Source organism: Stenella coeruleoalba (genome assembly GCF_951394435.1).
Source record: "Stenella coeruleoalba genome assembly, contig: scaffold_109, whole genome shotgun sequence".
Lineage (NCBI taxonomy): Eukaryota > Metazoa > Chordata > Mammalia > Artiodactyla > Delphinidae > Stenella > Stenella coeruleoalba.
In genome coordinates, this window is record NW_027646462.1 from 131,513 (window position 1) to 143,822 (window position 12,310).

Below are 12,310 nucleotides of genomic sequence, written 5' to 3' on the forward strand. Positions count from 1 at the left end.
TTTCCTTTGCAAGCTTGCTTGGTTGGCCAAAAAGGGCGTATGCGTTTTTTCCTGAATATATTCAGGAAAAAACGCATACGCCCTTTTTGGCCAAGTGCATCATTGTGGACGTTCTGCCTCTTTTCCTATGCTTTCAATGCAATTCCAGTCTACCTCCTGAAATCGGTTTCCTGCAATTCTGCCCCGCTTTCAAGTCCTCTTGGCAGCCTTACTTCAGTCTATTTTTGGACGATAGCTGTCATTTATAACTCTGCAGGTTTGTGAATTACAGTGCCCCTGAGCTCCTTTCTTCAACTTGCTTTCTTTTGAGCTGGCCGCAACACCGCAGGATGGCTTCAGGCCCTAATCTGGTTCCGGTACGGCACGCTGAGCCTTTGGTTATTTCCTCTTCCTGGTGGGAAATGAGAGTTAAATTTGCCCGTCCAGACACCTCCAGCTAGCCTCTCATTGGTTCTCGCTATTCCTGTTCATCTTCCGCAGAAATTGCAAACTGGGCCAAACAGGAGGTTAAAGGCGCTGACTCTCCAAGTGGGGAGAGTGTTAGTAAAGCGTCTGGAATGTTGCACCCGAGTACCAGGGGAGGAAAACTGAGACATATTTGAACACGTCTCCCGTTCACATGGTTGATCATACTTGGGTTCCACATGCATGTTTTAGCTGAAGGAAGAATACCTTAAACCTGGAGAGTTGAGACCCGTGGAATGGGTACCATGCAATATGACTTCAAAGGGTCTTCATTTGCTCACCGAACCTCTCCAATCCTATCACTGCTGCGTTTATGCCCCTGTACACATGCTTGATTCTCTTTCGGAGACATAGCAATCCATAGGTTTTAAGATACTTACTAGTCAGGTACATTCTTAGGCGTTTAATATGCGGTGTTGAGTCCATTTCGTTGAGCAAGGAGTAGCTCTTGTCTATTCCATATTTGGCTTAAGGAACTTTATCTGTGCTCATTTCAATCTCTGGTTTTATACAGCACCCCAACTCACCTTTCCCCTTAAGCAAGCATAAGTTGGTTTTCTAAATTTAAGACCCTGTTCTGTTCTGTAATTCAGTTCCTGTGTAGCCAAGTTTACATTCCGTGTATTACTGATATCTTATGATGTTTCTTTTTCTGTGTGACTTATTTCAGTTAGAATCATCGTACCTGAATCTACTCATTATGCTGCTACGGGCCTGATGACATAGATTTCATTGCTGAGTGATACTGCATTGTACGTAAGTACCACAAGTTCTTTATCCATTTTTCACTTTCTGCGATGTTGAACTTGTACTGTAAACGAGGTTCTTGTAAACAGAGCCGTTCCAAACTTTGGGGTGGCTGTGTCTCTTTGATTTTAATTTCCCTAAGCTATAGGACCATAAGTGGAAGTGCCCTAGGCTCTGTTGCTTTGTTTTTTAGATGTTTCAGGAAACACCATACACTTCTCCCAGGTGTCTGTTGGCAATTTACATCCCGCCCATCAGCATAACAAGGCTCCCAGTTCTCCATGGCCTGTCCTGCCTTTCTGGATTTTACACTTTTTTCAGATGGCCCTTTTGACTGAGGGGAAGTGAGACTTCATTGTAGTGCAGATTTCCTTTGCAAGCTTGCTTGATTGGCCAAAAAGGGCGTATGCGTTTTTTCCTGAATATATTCAAGAAAAAACGCATACGCCCTTTTTGGCCAAGTGCATCATTGTGGACGTTCTGCCTCTTTTCCTATGCTTTCAATGCAATTCCAGTCTACCTCCTGAAATCGGTTTCCTGCAATTCTGCCCCGCTTTCAAGTCCTCTTGGCAGCCTTACTTCAGTCTATTTTTGGACGATAGCTGTCATTTATAACTCTGCAGGTTTGTGAATTACAGTGCCCCTGAGCTCCTTTCTTCAACTCGCTTTCTTGTGACCTGGCCGCAACACCGCAGGATGGCTTCAGGCCCTAATCTGGTTCCGGCCCGGCATGCTGAGCCTTTGGTTAATTCCTCTTCCTGGTGGGAAATGAGAGTTAAATTTGCCCATCCAGACACCTCCAGCTAGCCTCTCATTGGTTCTCGCTATTCCTGTTCATCTTCCGCAGAAATTGCAAACTGGGCCAAACAGGAGGTTAAAGGGACTGACTCTCCAAGTGGGGAGAGTGTTAGTAAAGCGTCTGGAATGTTGCACCCGAGTACCAGGGGAGGAAAACTGAGACATATTTGAACACGTCTCCCGTTCACATGGTTGATCATACTCTGGGTTCCACATGCATGTTTTAGCTGAAGGAAGAATACCTTAAACCTGGAGAGTTGAGACTCGTGTAATGGGTTCCATGCAATATGACTTCAAAGGGTCTTCATTTGCTCACCGAACCTCTCCAATCCTATCACTGCTGCGTTTATTCCCCTGTACACACGCTTGATTCTCTTTTGGAGACATAGCAATCCATAGGTTTTAAGATACTTACTAGTCAGGTACATTCTTAGTGGTTTAATATGGGGTTTTGAGTCCATTTCGTTGAGCAAGGAGTAGCTCTTGTCTATTCCATATTTGGCTTAAGGAACTTTATCTGTGCTCATTTCAATCTTTGGTTTTATGCAGCACCCCAACTCACCTTTCCCCTTAAGCAAGCATAAGTTGGCTTTCTAAATTTGAGACCCTGTTCTGTTCTGTAATTCAGTTCCTGTGTAGCCAAGTTTACATTCCGTGTATTACTGATATCTTATGATGTTTCTTTTTCTGTGTGACTTACTTCAGTTAGAATCATCATACCTGAATCCACTCATTGTGCTGCTAAGGGCCTGATGACACAGATTTCATTGCTGAGTGATATTGCTTTGTAAGTAAATACCACAACTTCTTTATCCATTTTTCACTTTCTGCGATGTTGAACTTGTACTGTAAACGAGGTTCTTGTAAACAGAGCCGTTCCAAACTTTGGGGTGGCTGTGTCTTTTTGATTTTAATTTCCCTAAGCTATAGAACCATAAGTGGAAGTGCCCTAGGCTCTGTTGCTTTGTTTTTTAGATGTTTCAGGAAACACCATACACTTCTCCCGAGTGTCTGTTGGCAATTTACATCCCGCCCATCAGCATAACAAGGCTCCCAGTTCTCCATGGCCTGTCCTGCCTTTCTGGATTTTACACTTTTTTCAGATGGCCCTTTTGACCGGGGGGAAGTGAGACTTCATTGTAGTGCAGATTTCCTTTGCAAGCTTGCTTGGTTGGCCAAAAAGGCCGTATGCGTTTTTTCCTGAATATATTCAGGAAAAAATGCATACGCCCTTTTTGGCCAAGTGCATCATTGTGGACGTTCTGCCTCTTTTCCTATGCTTTCAATGCAATTCCAGTCTACCTCCTGAAATCGGTTTCCTGCAATTCTGCCCCACTTTCAAGTCCTCTTGGCAGCCTTACTTCAGTCTATTTTTGGACGATAGCTGTCATTTATATCTCTGCAGGTTTGTGAATTACAGTGCCCCTGAGCTCCTTTCTTCAACTCGCTTTCTTGTGACCTGGCCGCAACACCGCAGGATGGCTTCAGGCCCTAATCTGGTTCTGGCATGGCACGCTGAGCCTTTGGTTAATTCCTCTTCCTGGTGGGAAATGAGAGTTAAATTTGCCCGTCCAGACACCTCCAGCTAGCCTCTCATTGGTTCTCGCTATTCCTGTTCATCTTCCGCAGAAATTGCAAACTGGGCCAAACAGGAGGTTAAAGGCGCTGACTCTCCAAGTGGGGAGAGTATTAGTAAAGCGTCTGGAATGTTGCACCCGAGTACCAGGGGAGGAAAACTGAGACATATTTGAACACGTCTCCTGTTCACATGGTTGATCATACTTGGGTTCCACATGCATGTTTTAGCTGAAGGAAGAATACCTAAAACCTGGAGAGTTAAGACCCGTGGAATGGGTACCATGCAATATGACTTCAAAGGGTCTTCATTTGCTCACCGAACCTCTCCAATCCTATCACTGCTGCGTTTATGCCCCTGTACACATGCTTGATTCTCTTTCGGAGACATAGCAATCCATAGGTTTTAAGATACTTACTAGTCAGGTACATTCTTAGGCGTTTAATATGCGGTGTTGAGTCCATTTCGTTGAGCAAGGAGTAGCTCTTGTCTATTCCATATTTGACTTAAGGAACTTTATCTGTGCTCATTTCAATCTCTGGTTTTATGCAGCACCCCAACTCACCTTTACCCTTAAGCAAGCATAAGTTGGTTTTCTAAATTTGAGACCCTGTTCTGTTCTGTAATTCAGTTCCTGTGTAGCCAAGTTTACATTCCGTGTATTACTGATATCTTATGATGTTTCTTTTTCTGTGTGACTTACTTCAGTTAGAATCATCATACCTGAATCCACTCATTGTGCTGCTAAGGGCCTGATGACACCGATTTCATTGCTGAGTGATATTGCTTTGTAAGTAAATATCACAACTTCTTTATCCATTTTTCACTTTCTGCGATGTTGAACTTGTACTGTAAACGAGGTTCTTGTAAACAGAGGCGTCCCAAACTTTGGGGTGGCTGTGTCTTTTTGATTTTAATTTCCCTAAGCTATAGGACCATAAGTGGCAGTGCCCTAGGCTCTGTTGCTTTGTTTTTTAGATGTTTCAGAAAACACCATACACTTCTCCCGAGTGTCTGTTGGCAATTTACATCCCGCCCATCAGCATAACAAGGTTCCCAGTTCTCCATGGCCTGTCCTGCCTTTCTGGATTTTACACTTTTTTCAGATGGCCCTTTTGACCGGCGGGAAGTGAGACTTCATTGTAGTGCAGATTTCCTTTGCAAGCTTGCTTGGTTGGCCAAAAAGGGCGTATGCGTTTTTTCCTGAATATATTCAGGAAAAAACGCATACGCCCTTTTTGGCCAAGTGCATCATTGTGGACGTTCTGCCTCTTTTCCTATGCTTTCAATGCAATTTCAGTCTACCTCCTGAAATCGGTTTCCTGCAATTCTGCCCCGCTTTCAAGTCCTCTTGGCAGCCTTACTTCAGTCTATTTTTGGACGATAGCTGTCATTTATAACTCTGCAGGTTTGTGAATTACAGAGCCCCTGAGCTCCTTTCTTCAACTCGCTTTCTTGTGACCTGGCCGCAACACCGCAGGATGGCTTCAGGCCCTAATCTGGTTCTGGCACGGCACGCTGAGCCTTTGGTTATTTCCTCCTCCTGGTGGGAAATGAGAGTTAAATTTGCCCGTCCAGACACCTCCAGCTAGCCTCTCATTGGTTCTCGCTATTCCTGTTCATCTTCCGCTGAAATTGCAAACTGTGCCAAACAGGAGGTTAAAGGCGCTGACTCTCCAAGTGGGGAGAGTGTTAGTAAAGCGTCTGGAATGTTGCACCCGAGTACCAGGGGAGGAAAACTGAGACATATTTGAACACGTCTCCCGATCACATGGTTGATCATACTCTGGGTTCCACATGCATGTTTTAGCTGAAGGAAGAATACCTAAAACCTGGGTAGTTGAAACCCGTGGAATGGGTACCATGCAATATGACTTCAAAGGGTCTTCATTTGCTCACCGAACCTCTCCAGTCCTATCACTGCTGCGTTTATGCCCCTGTACACATGCTTGATTCTCTTTCGGACACATAGCAATCTATAGGTTTTAAGATACTTACTAGTCAGGTACATTCTTAGGCGTTTAATATGCGGTGTTGAGTCCATTTCGTTGAGCAAGGAGTAGCTCTTGTCTATTCCATATTTGGCTTAAGGAACTTTATCTGTGCTCATTTCAATCTCTGGTTTTATGCAGCACCCCAACTCACCTTTCCCCTTAAGCAAGCATAAGTTGGTTTTCTAAATTTGAGACCCTGTTCTGTTCTGTAATTCAGTTCCTGTGTAGCCAAGTTTACATTCCGTGTATTACTGATATCTTATGATGTTTCTTTTTCTGTGTGACTTATTTCAGTTAGAATCATCATACCTGAATCCACTCATTGTGCTGCTAAGGGCCTGATGACACAGATTTCATTGCTGAGTGATATTGCTTTGTAAGTAAATACCACAACTTCTTTATCCATTTTTCACTTTCTGTGATGTTGAACTTGTACTGTAAACGAGGTTCTTGTAAACAGAGCCGTTCCAAACTTTGGGGTGGCTGTGTCTTTTTGATTTTAATTTCCCTAAGCTATAGGACCATAAGTGGAAGTGCCCTAGGTTCTGTTGCTTTGTTTTTTAGATGTTTCAGGAAACACCATACACTTCTCCCGAGTGGTTGTTGGCAATTTACATCCCGCCCATCAGCATAACAAGGCTCCCAGTTCTCCATGGCCTGTCCTGCCTTTCTGGATTTTACACTTTTTTCAGATGGCCCTTTTGACCGGGGGGAAGTGAGACTTCATTGTAGTGCAGATTTCCTTTGCAAGCTTGCTTGGTTGGCCAAAAAGGGCGTATGCGTTTTTTCCTGAATATATTCAGGAAAAAACGCATACGCCCTTTTTGGCCAAGTGCATCATTGTGGACGTTCTGCCTCTTTTCCTATGCTTTCAATGCAATTCCAGTCTACCTCCTGAAATCGGTTTCCTGCAATTCTGCCCCGCTTTCAAGTCCTCTTGGCAGCCTTACTTCAGTCTATTTTTGGACGATAGCTGTCATTTATAACTCTGCAGGTTTGTGAATTACAGTGCCCCTGAGCTCCTTTCTTCAACTTGCTTTCTTTTGAGCTGGCCGCAACACCGCAGGATGGCTTCAGGCCCTAATCTGGTTCCGGTACGGCACGCTGAGCCTTTGGTTATTTCCTCTTCCTGGTGGGAAATGAGAGTTAAATTTGCCCGTCCAGACACCTCCAGCTAGTCTCCATTGGTTCTCGCTATTCCTGTTCATCTTCCGCAGAAATTGCAAACTGGGCCAAACAGGAGGTTAAAGGGACTGACTCTCCAAGTCGGGAGAGTGTTAGTAAAGCGTCTGGAATGTTGCACCCGAGTACCAGGGGAGGAAAACTGAGACATATTTGAACACGTCTCCCGTTCACATGGTTGATCATACTTGGGTTCCACATGCATGTTTTAGCTGAAGGAAGAATACCTTAAACCTGGAGAGTTGAGACCCGTGGAATGGGTACCATGCAATATGACTTCAAAGGGTCTTCATTTGCTCACCGAACCTCTCCAATCCTATCACTGCTGCGTTTATGCCCCTGTACACATGCTTGATTCTCTTTCGGAGACATAGCAATCCATAGGTTTTAAGATACTTACTAGTCAGGTACATTCTTAGGCGTTTAATATGCGGTGTTGAGTCCATTTCGTTGAGCAAGGAGTAGCTCTTGTCTATTCCATATTTGGCTTAAGGAACTTTATCTGTGCTCATTTCAATCTCTGGTTTTATGCAGCACCCCAACTCACCTTTACCCTTAAGCAAGCATAAGTTGGTTTTCTAAATTTAAGACCCTGTTCTTTCTGTAATTCAGTTCCTGTGTAGCCAAGTTTACATTCCGTGTATTACTGATATCTTATGATGTTTCTTTTTCTGTGTGACTTATTTCAGTTAGAATCATTGTACCTGAATCTACTCATTATGCTGCTACGGGCCTGATGACATAGATTTCATTGCTGAGTGATACTGCATTGTACGTAAGTACCACAAGTTCTTTATCCATTTTTCACTTTCTGGGATGTTGAACATGTATTGTAAACGAGGTTCTTGTAAACAGAGCCGTTCCAAACTTTGGGGTGGCTGTGTCTCTTTGATTTTAATTTCCCTAAGCTATAGGACCATAAGTGGAAGTGCCCTAGGCTCTGTTGCTTTGTTTTTTAGATGTTTCAGGAAACACCATACACTTCTCCCAGGTGTCTGTTGGCAATTTACATCCCGCCCATCAGCATAACAAGGCTCCCAGTTCTCCATGGCCTGTCCTGCCTTTCTGGATTTTACACTTTTTTCAGATTGCCCTTTTGACTGAGGGGAAGTGAGACTTCATTGTAGTGCAGATTTCCTTTGCAAGCTTGCTTGATTGGCCAAAAAGGGGGTATGCGTTTTTTCCTGAATATATTCAGGAAAAAACGCATACGCCCTTTTTGGCCAAGTGCATCATTGTGGACGTTCTGCCTCTTTTCCTATGCTTTCAATGTAATTCCAGTCTACCTCCTGAAATCGGTTTCCTGCAATTCTGCCCCGCTTTCAAGTCCTCTTGTCAGCCTTACTTCAGTATATTTTTGGACGATAGCTGTCATTTATATCTCTGCAGGTTTGTGAATTACAGTGCCCCTGAGCTCCTTTCTTCAACTCGCTTTCTTGTGACCTGGCCGCAACACCGCAGGATGGCTTCAGGCCCTAATCTGGTTCCGGCACGGCACACTGAGCCTTTGGTTATTTCCTCTTCCTGGTGGGAAATGAGAGTTAAATTTGCCCGTCCAGACACCTCCAGCTAGCCTCTCATTGGTTCTCGCTATTCCTGTTCATCTTCCGCAGAAATTGCAAACTGGGCCAAACAGGAGGTTAAAGGTGCTGACTCTCCAAGTGGGGAGAGTATTAGTAAAGCGTCTGGAATGTTGCACCCGAGTACCAGGGGAGGAAAACTGAGACATATTTGAACACGTCTCCTGTTCACATGGTTGATCATACTTGGGTTCCACATGCATGTTTTAGCTGAAGGAAGAATACCTTAAACCTGGAGAGTTAAGACCCGTGTAATGGGTACCATGCAATATGACTTCAAAGGGTCTTCATTTGCTCACCGAACCTCTCCAATCCTATCACTGCTGCGTTTATGCCCCTGTACACATGCTTGATTCTCTTTCGGAGACATAGCAATCCATAGGTTTTAAGATACTTACTAGTCAGGTACATTCTTAGGCGTTTAATATGCGGTGTTGAGTCCATTTCGTTGAGCAAGGAGTAGCTCTTGTCTATTCCATATTTGACTTAAGGAACTTTATCTGTGCTCATTTCAATCTCTGGTTTTATGCAGCACCCCAACTCACCTTTACCCTTAAGCAAGCATAAGTTGGTTTTCTAAATTTGAGACCCTGTTCTGTTCTGTAATTCAGTTCCTGTGTAGCCAAGTTTACATTCCGTGTATTACTGATATCTTATGATGTTTCTTTTTCTGTGTGACTTACTTCAGTTAGAATCATCATACCTGAATCCACTCATTGTGCTGCTAAGGGCCTGATGACACAGATTTCATTGCTGAGTGATATTGCTTTGTAAGTAAATACCACAACTTCTTTATCCATTTTTCACTTTCTGCAATGTTGAACTTGTACTGTAAACGAGGTTCTTGTAAACAGAGCCGTTCCAAACTTTGGGGTGGCTGTGTCTTTTTGATTTTAATTTCCCTAAGCTATAGGACCATAAGTGGACGTGCCCTAGGTTCTGTTGCTTTGTTTTTTAGATGTTTCAGGAAACACCATACACTTCTCCCGAGTGGTTGTTGGCAATTTACATCCCGCCCATCAGCATAACAAGGCTCCCAGTTCTCCATGGCCTGTCCTGCCTTTCTGGATTTTACACTTTTTTCAGATGGCCCTTTTGACCGGGGGGAAGTGAGACTTCATTGTAGTGCAGATTTCCTTTGCAAGCTTGCTTGGTTGGCCAAAAAGGGCGTATGCGTTTTTTCCTGAATATATTCAGGAAAAAACGCATACGCCCTTTTTGGCCAAGTGCATCATTGTGGACGTTCTGCCTCTTTTCCTATGCTTTCAATGCAATTCCAGTCTACCTCCTGAAATCGGTTTCCTGCAATTCTGCCCCGCTTTCAAGTCCTCTTGGCAGCCTTACTTCAGTCTATTTTTGGACGATAGCTGTCATTTATAACTCTGCAGGTTTGTGAATTACAGTGCCCCTGAGCTCCTTTCTTCAACTCGCTTTCTTTTGAGCTGGCCGCAACACCGCAGGATGGCTTCAGGCCCTAATCTGGTTCCGGTACGGCACGCTGAGCCTTTGGTTATTTCCTCTTCCTGGTGGGAAATGAGAGTTAAATTTGCCCGTCCAGACACCTCCAGCTAGCCTCTCATTGGTTCTCGCTATTCCTGTTCATCTTCCGCAGAAATTGCAAACTGGGCCAAACAGGAGGTTAAAGGCGCTGACTCTCCAAGTGGGGAGAGTGTTAGTAAAGCGTCTGGAATGTTGCACCTGAGTACCAGGGGAGGAAAACTGAGACATATTTGAACACGTCTCCCGATCACATGGTTGATCATACTCTAGGTTCCACATGCATGTTTTAGCTGAAGGAAGAATACCTTAAACCTGGGTAGTTGAAACCCGTGGAATGGGTACCATGCAATATGACTTCAAAGGGTCTTCATTTGCTCACCGAACCTCTCCAATCCTATCACTGCTGCATTTATGCCTCTGTACACATGCTTGATTCTCTATCGGAGACATAGCAATCCATAGGTTTTAAGATACTTACTAGTCAGGTACATTCTTAGGCGTTTAATATGGGGTGTTGAGTCCATTTCGTTGAGCAAGGAGTAGCTCTTGTCTATTCCATATTTGGCTTAAGGAACTTTATCTGTGCTCATTTTAATCTCTGGTTTTATGCAGCACCCCAACTCACCTTTACCCTTAAGCAAGCATAAGTTGGTTTTCTAAATTTGAGACCCTGTTCTGTTCTGTAATTCAGTTCCTGTGTAGCCAAGTTTCCATTCCGTGTATTACTGATATCTTATGATGTTTCTTTTTCTGTGTGACTTATTTCAGTTAGAATCATCATACCTGAATCCACTCATTGTGATGCTAAGGGCCTGATGACATAGATTTCATTGCTTAGTGATATTGCTTTGTAAGTAAATACCACAACTTCTTTATCCATTTTTCACTTTCTGCGATGTTGAACTTGTACTGTAAACGAGGTTCTTGTAAACAGAGGCGTCCCAAACTTTGGGGTGGCTGTGTCTGTTTGATTTTAATTTCCCTAAGCTATAGGACCATAAGTGGCAGTGCCCTAGGCTCTGTTGCTTTGTTTTTTAGATGTTTCAGGAAACACCATACACTTCTCCCGAGTGTCTGTTGGCAATTTACATCCCGCCCATCAGCATAACAAGGATCCCAGTTCTCCATGGCCTGTCCTGCCTTTCTGGATTTTACACTTTTTTCAGATGGCCCTTTTGACCGGGGGGAAGTGAGACTTCATTGTAGTGCAGATTTCCTTTGCAAGCTTGCTTGGTTGGCCAAAAAGGGCGTATGCGTTTTTTCCTGAATATATTCAGGAAAAAACGCATACGCCCTTTTTGGCCAAGTGCATCATTGTGGACGTTCTGCCTCTTTTCCTATGCTTTCAATGCAATTCCAGTCTACCTCCTGAAATCGGTTTCCTGCAATTCTGCCCCGCTTTCAAGTCCTCTTGGCAGCCTTACTTCAGTCTATTTTTGGACGATAGCTGTCATTTATAACTCTGCAGGTTTGTGAATTACAGTGCCCCTGAGCTCCTTTCTTCAACTCGCTTTCTTTTGAGCTGGCCGCCACACCGCAGGATGGCTTCAGGCCCTAATCTGGTTCCGGTACGGCACGCTGAGCCTTTGGTTATTTCCTCTTCCTGGTGGGAAATGAGAGTTAAATTTGCCCGTCCAGACACCTCCAGCTAGCCTCTCATTGGTTCTCGCTATTCCTGTTCATCTTCCGCAGAAATTGCAAACTGGGCCAAACAGGAAGTTAAAGGCGCTGACTCTCCAAGTGGGGAGAGTGTTAGTAAAGCGTCTGGAATGTTGCACCCGAGTACCAGGGGAGGAAAACTGAGACATATTTGAACACGTCTCCCGTTCACATGGTTGATCATACTTGGGTTACACATGCATGTTTTAGCTGAAGGAAGAATACCTTAAACCTGGAGAGTTGAGACCCGTGGAATGGGTACCATGCAATATGACTTCAAAGGGTCTTCATTTGCTCACCGAACCTCTCCAATCCTATCACTGCTGCGTTTATGCCCCTGTACACATGCTTGATTCTCTTTTGGAGACATAGCAATCCATAGGTTTTACGATACTTACTAGTCAGGTACATTCTTAGGCGTTTAATATGCGGTGTTGAGTCCATTTCGTTGAGCAAGGAGTAGCTCTTGTCTATTCCATATTTGACTTAAGGAACTTTATCTGTGCTCATTTCAATCTCTGGTTTTATGCAGCACCCCACCTCACCTTTACCCTTAAGCAAGCATAAGTTGTTTTTCTAAATTTGAGTCCCTGTTCTGTTCTGTAATTCAGTTCCTGTGTAGCCAAGTTTACATTCCGTGTATTACTGATATCTTATGATGTTTCTTTTTCTGTGTGACTTATTTCAGTTAGAATCATCATACCTGAATCCACTCATTGTGATGCTAAGGGCCTGATGACATAGATTTCATTGCTGAGTGATATTGCTTTGTAAGTAAATACCACAACTTCTTTATCCATTTTTCACTT

The 12,310-nt window shown here is 43.8% G+C and overlaps 1 long non-coding RNA gene across 6 annotated transcripts in view; it reads left to right on the top strand.

Moving 5' to 3' along the window:
• The window catches only part of LOC307181088, a 430,747-nt gene that overhangs the window by 17,816 nt on the left and 400,621 nt on the right, over positions 1–12,310 (top strand). The gene's annotated exons all lie outside the window — the stretch shown is intronic.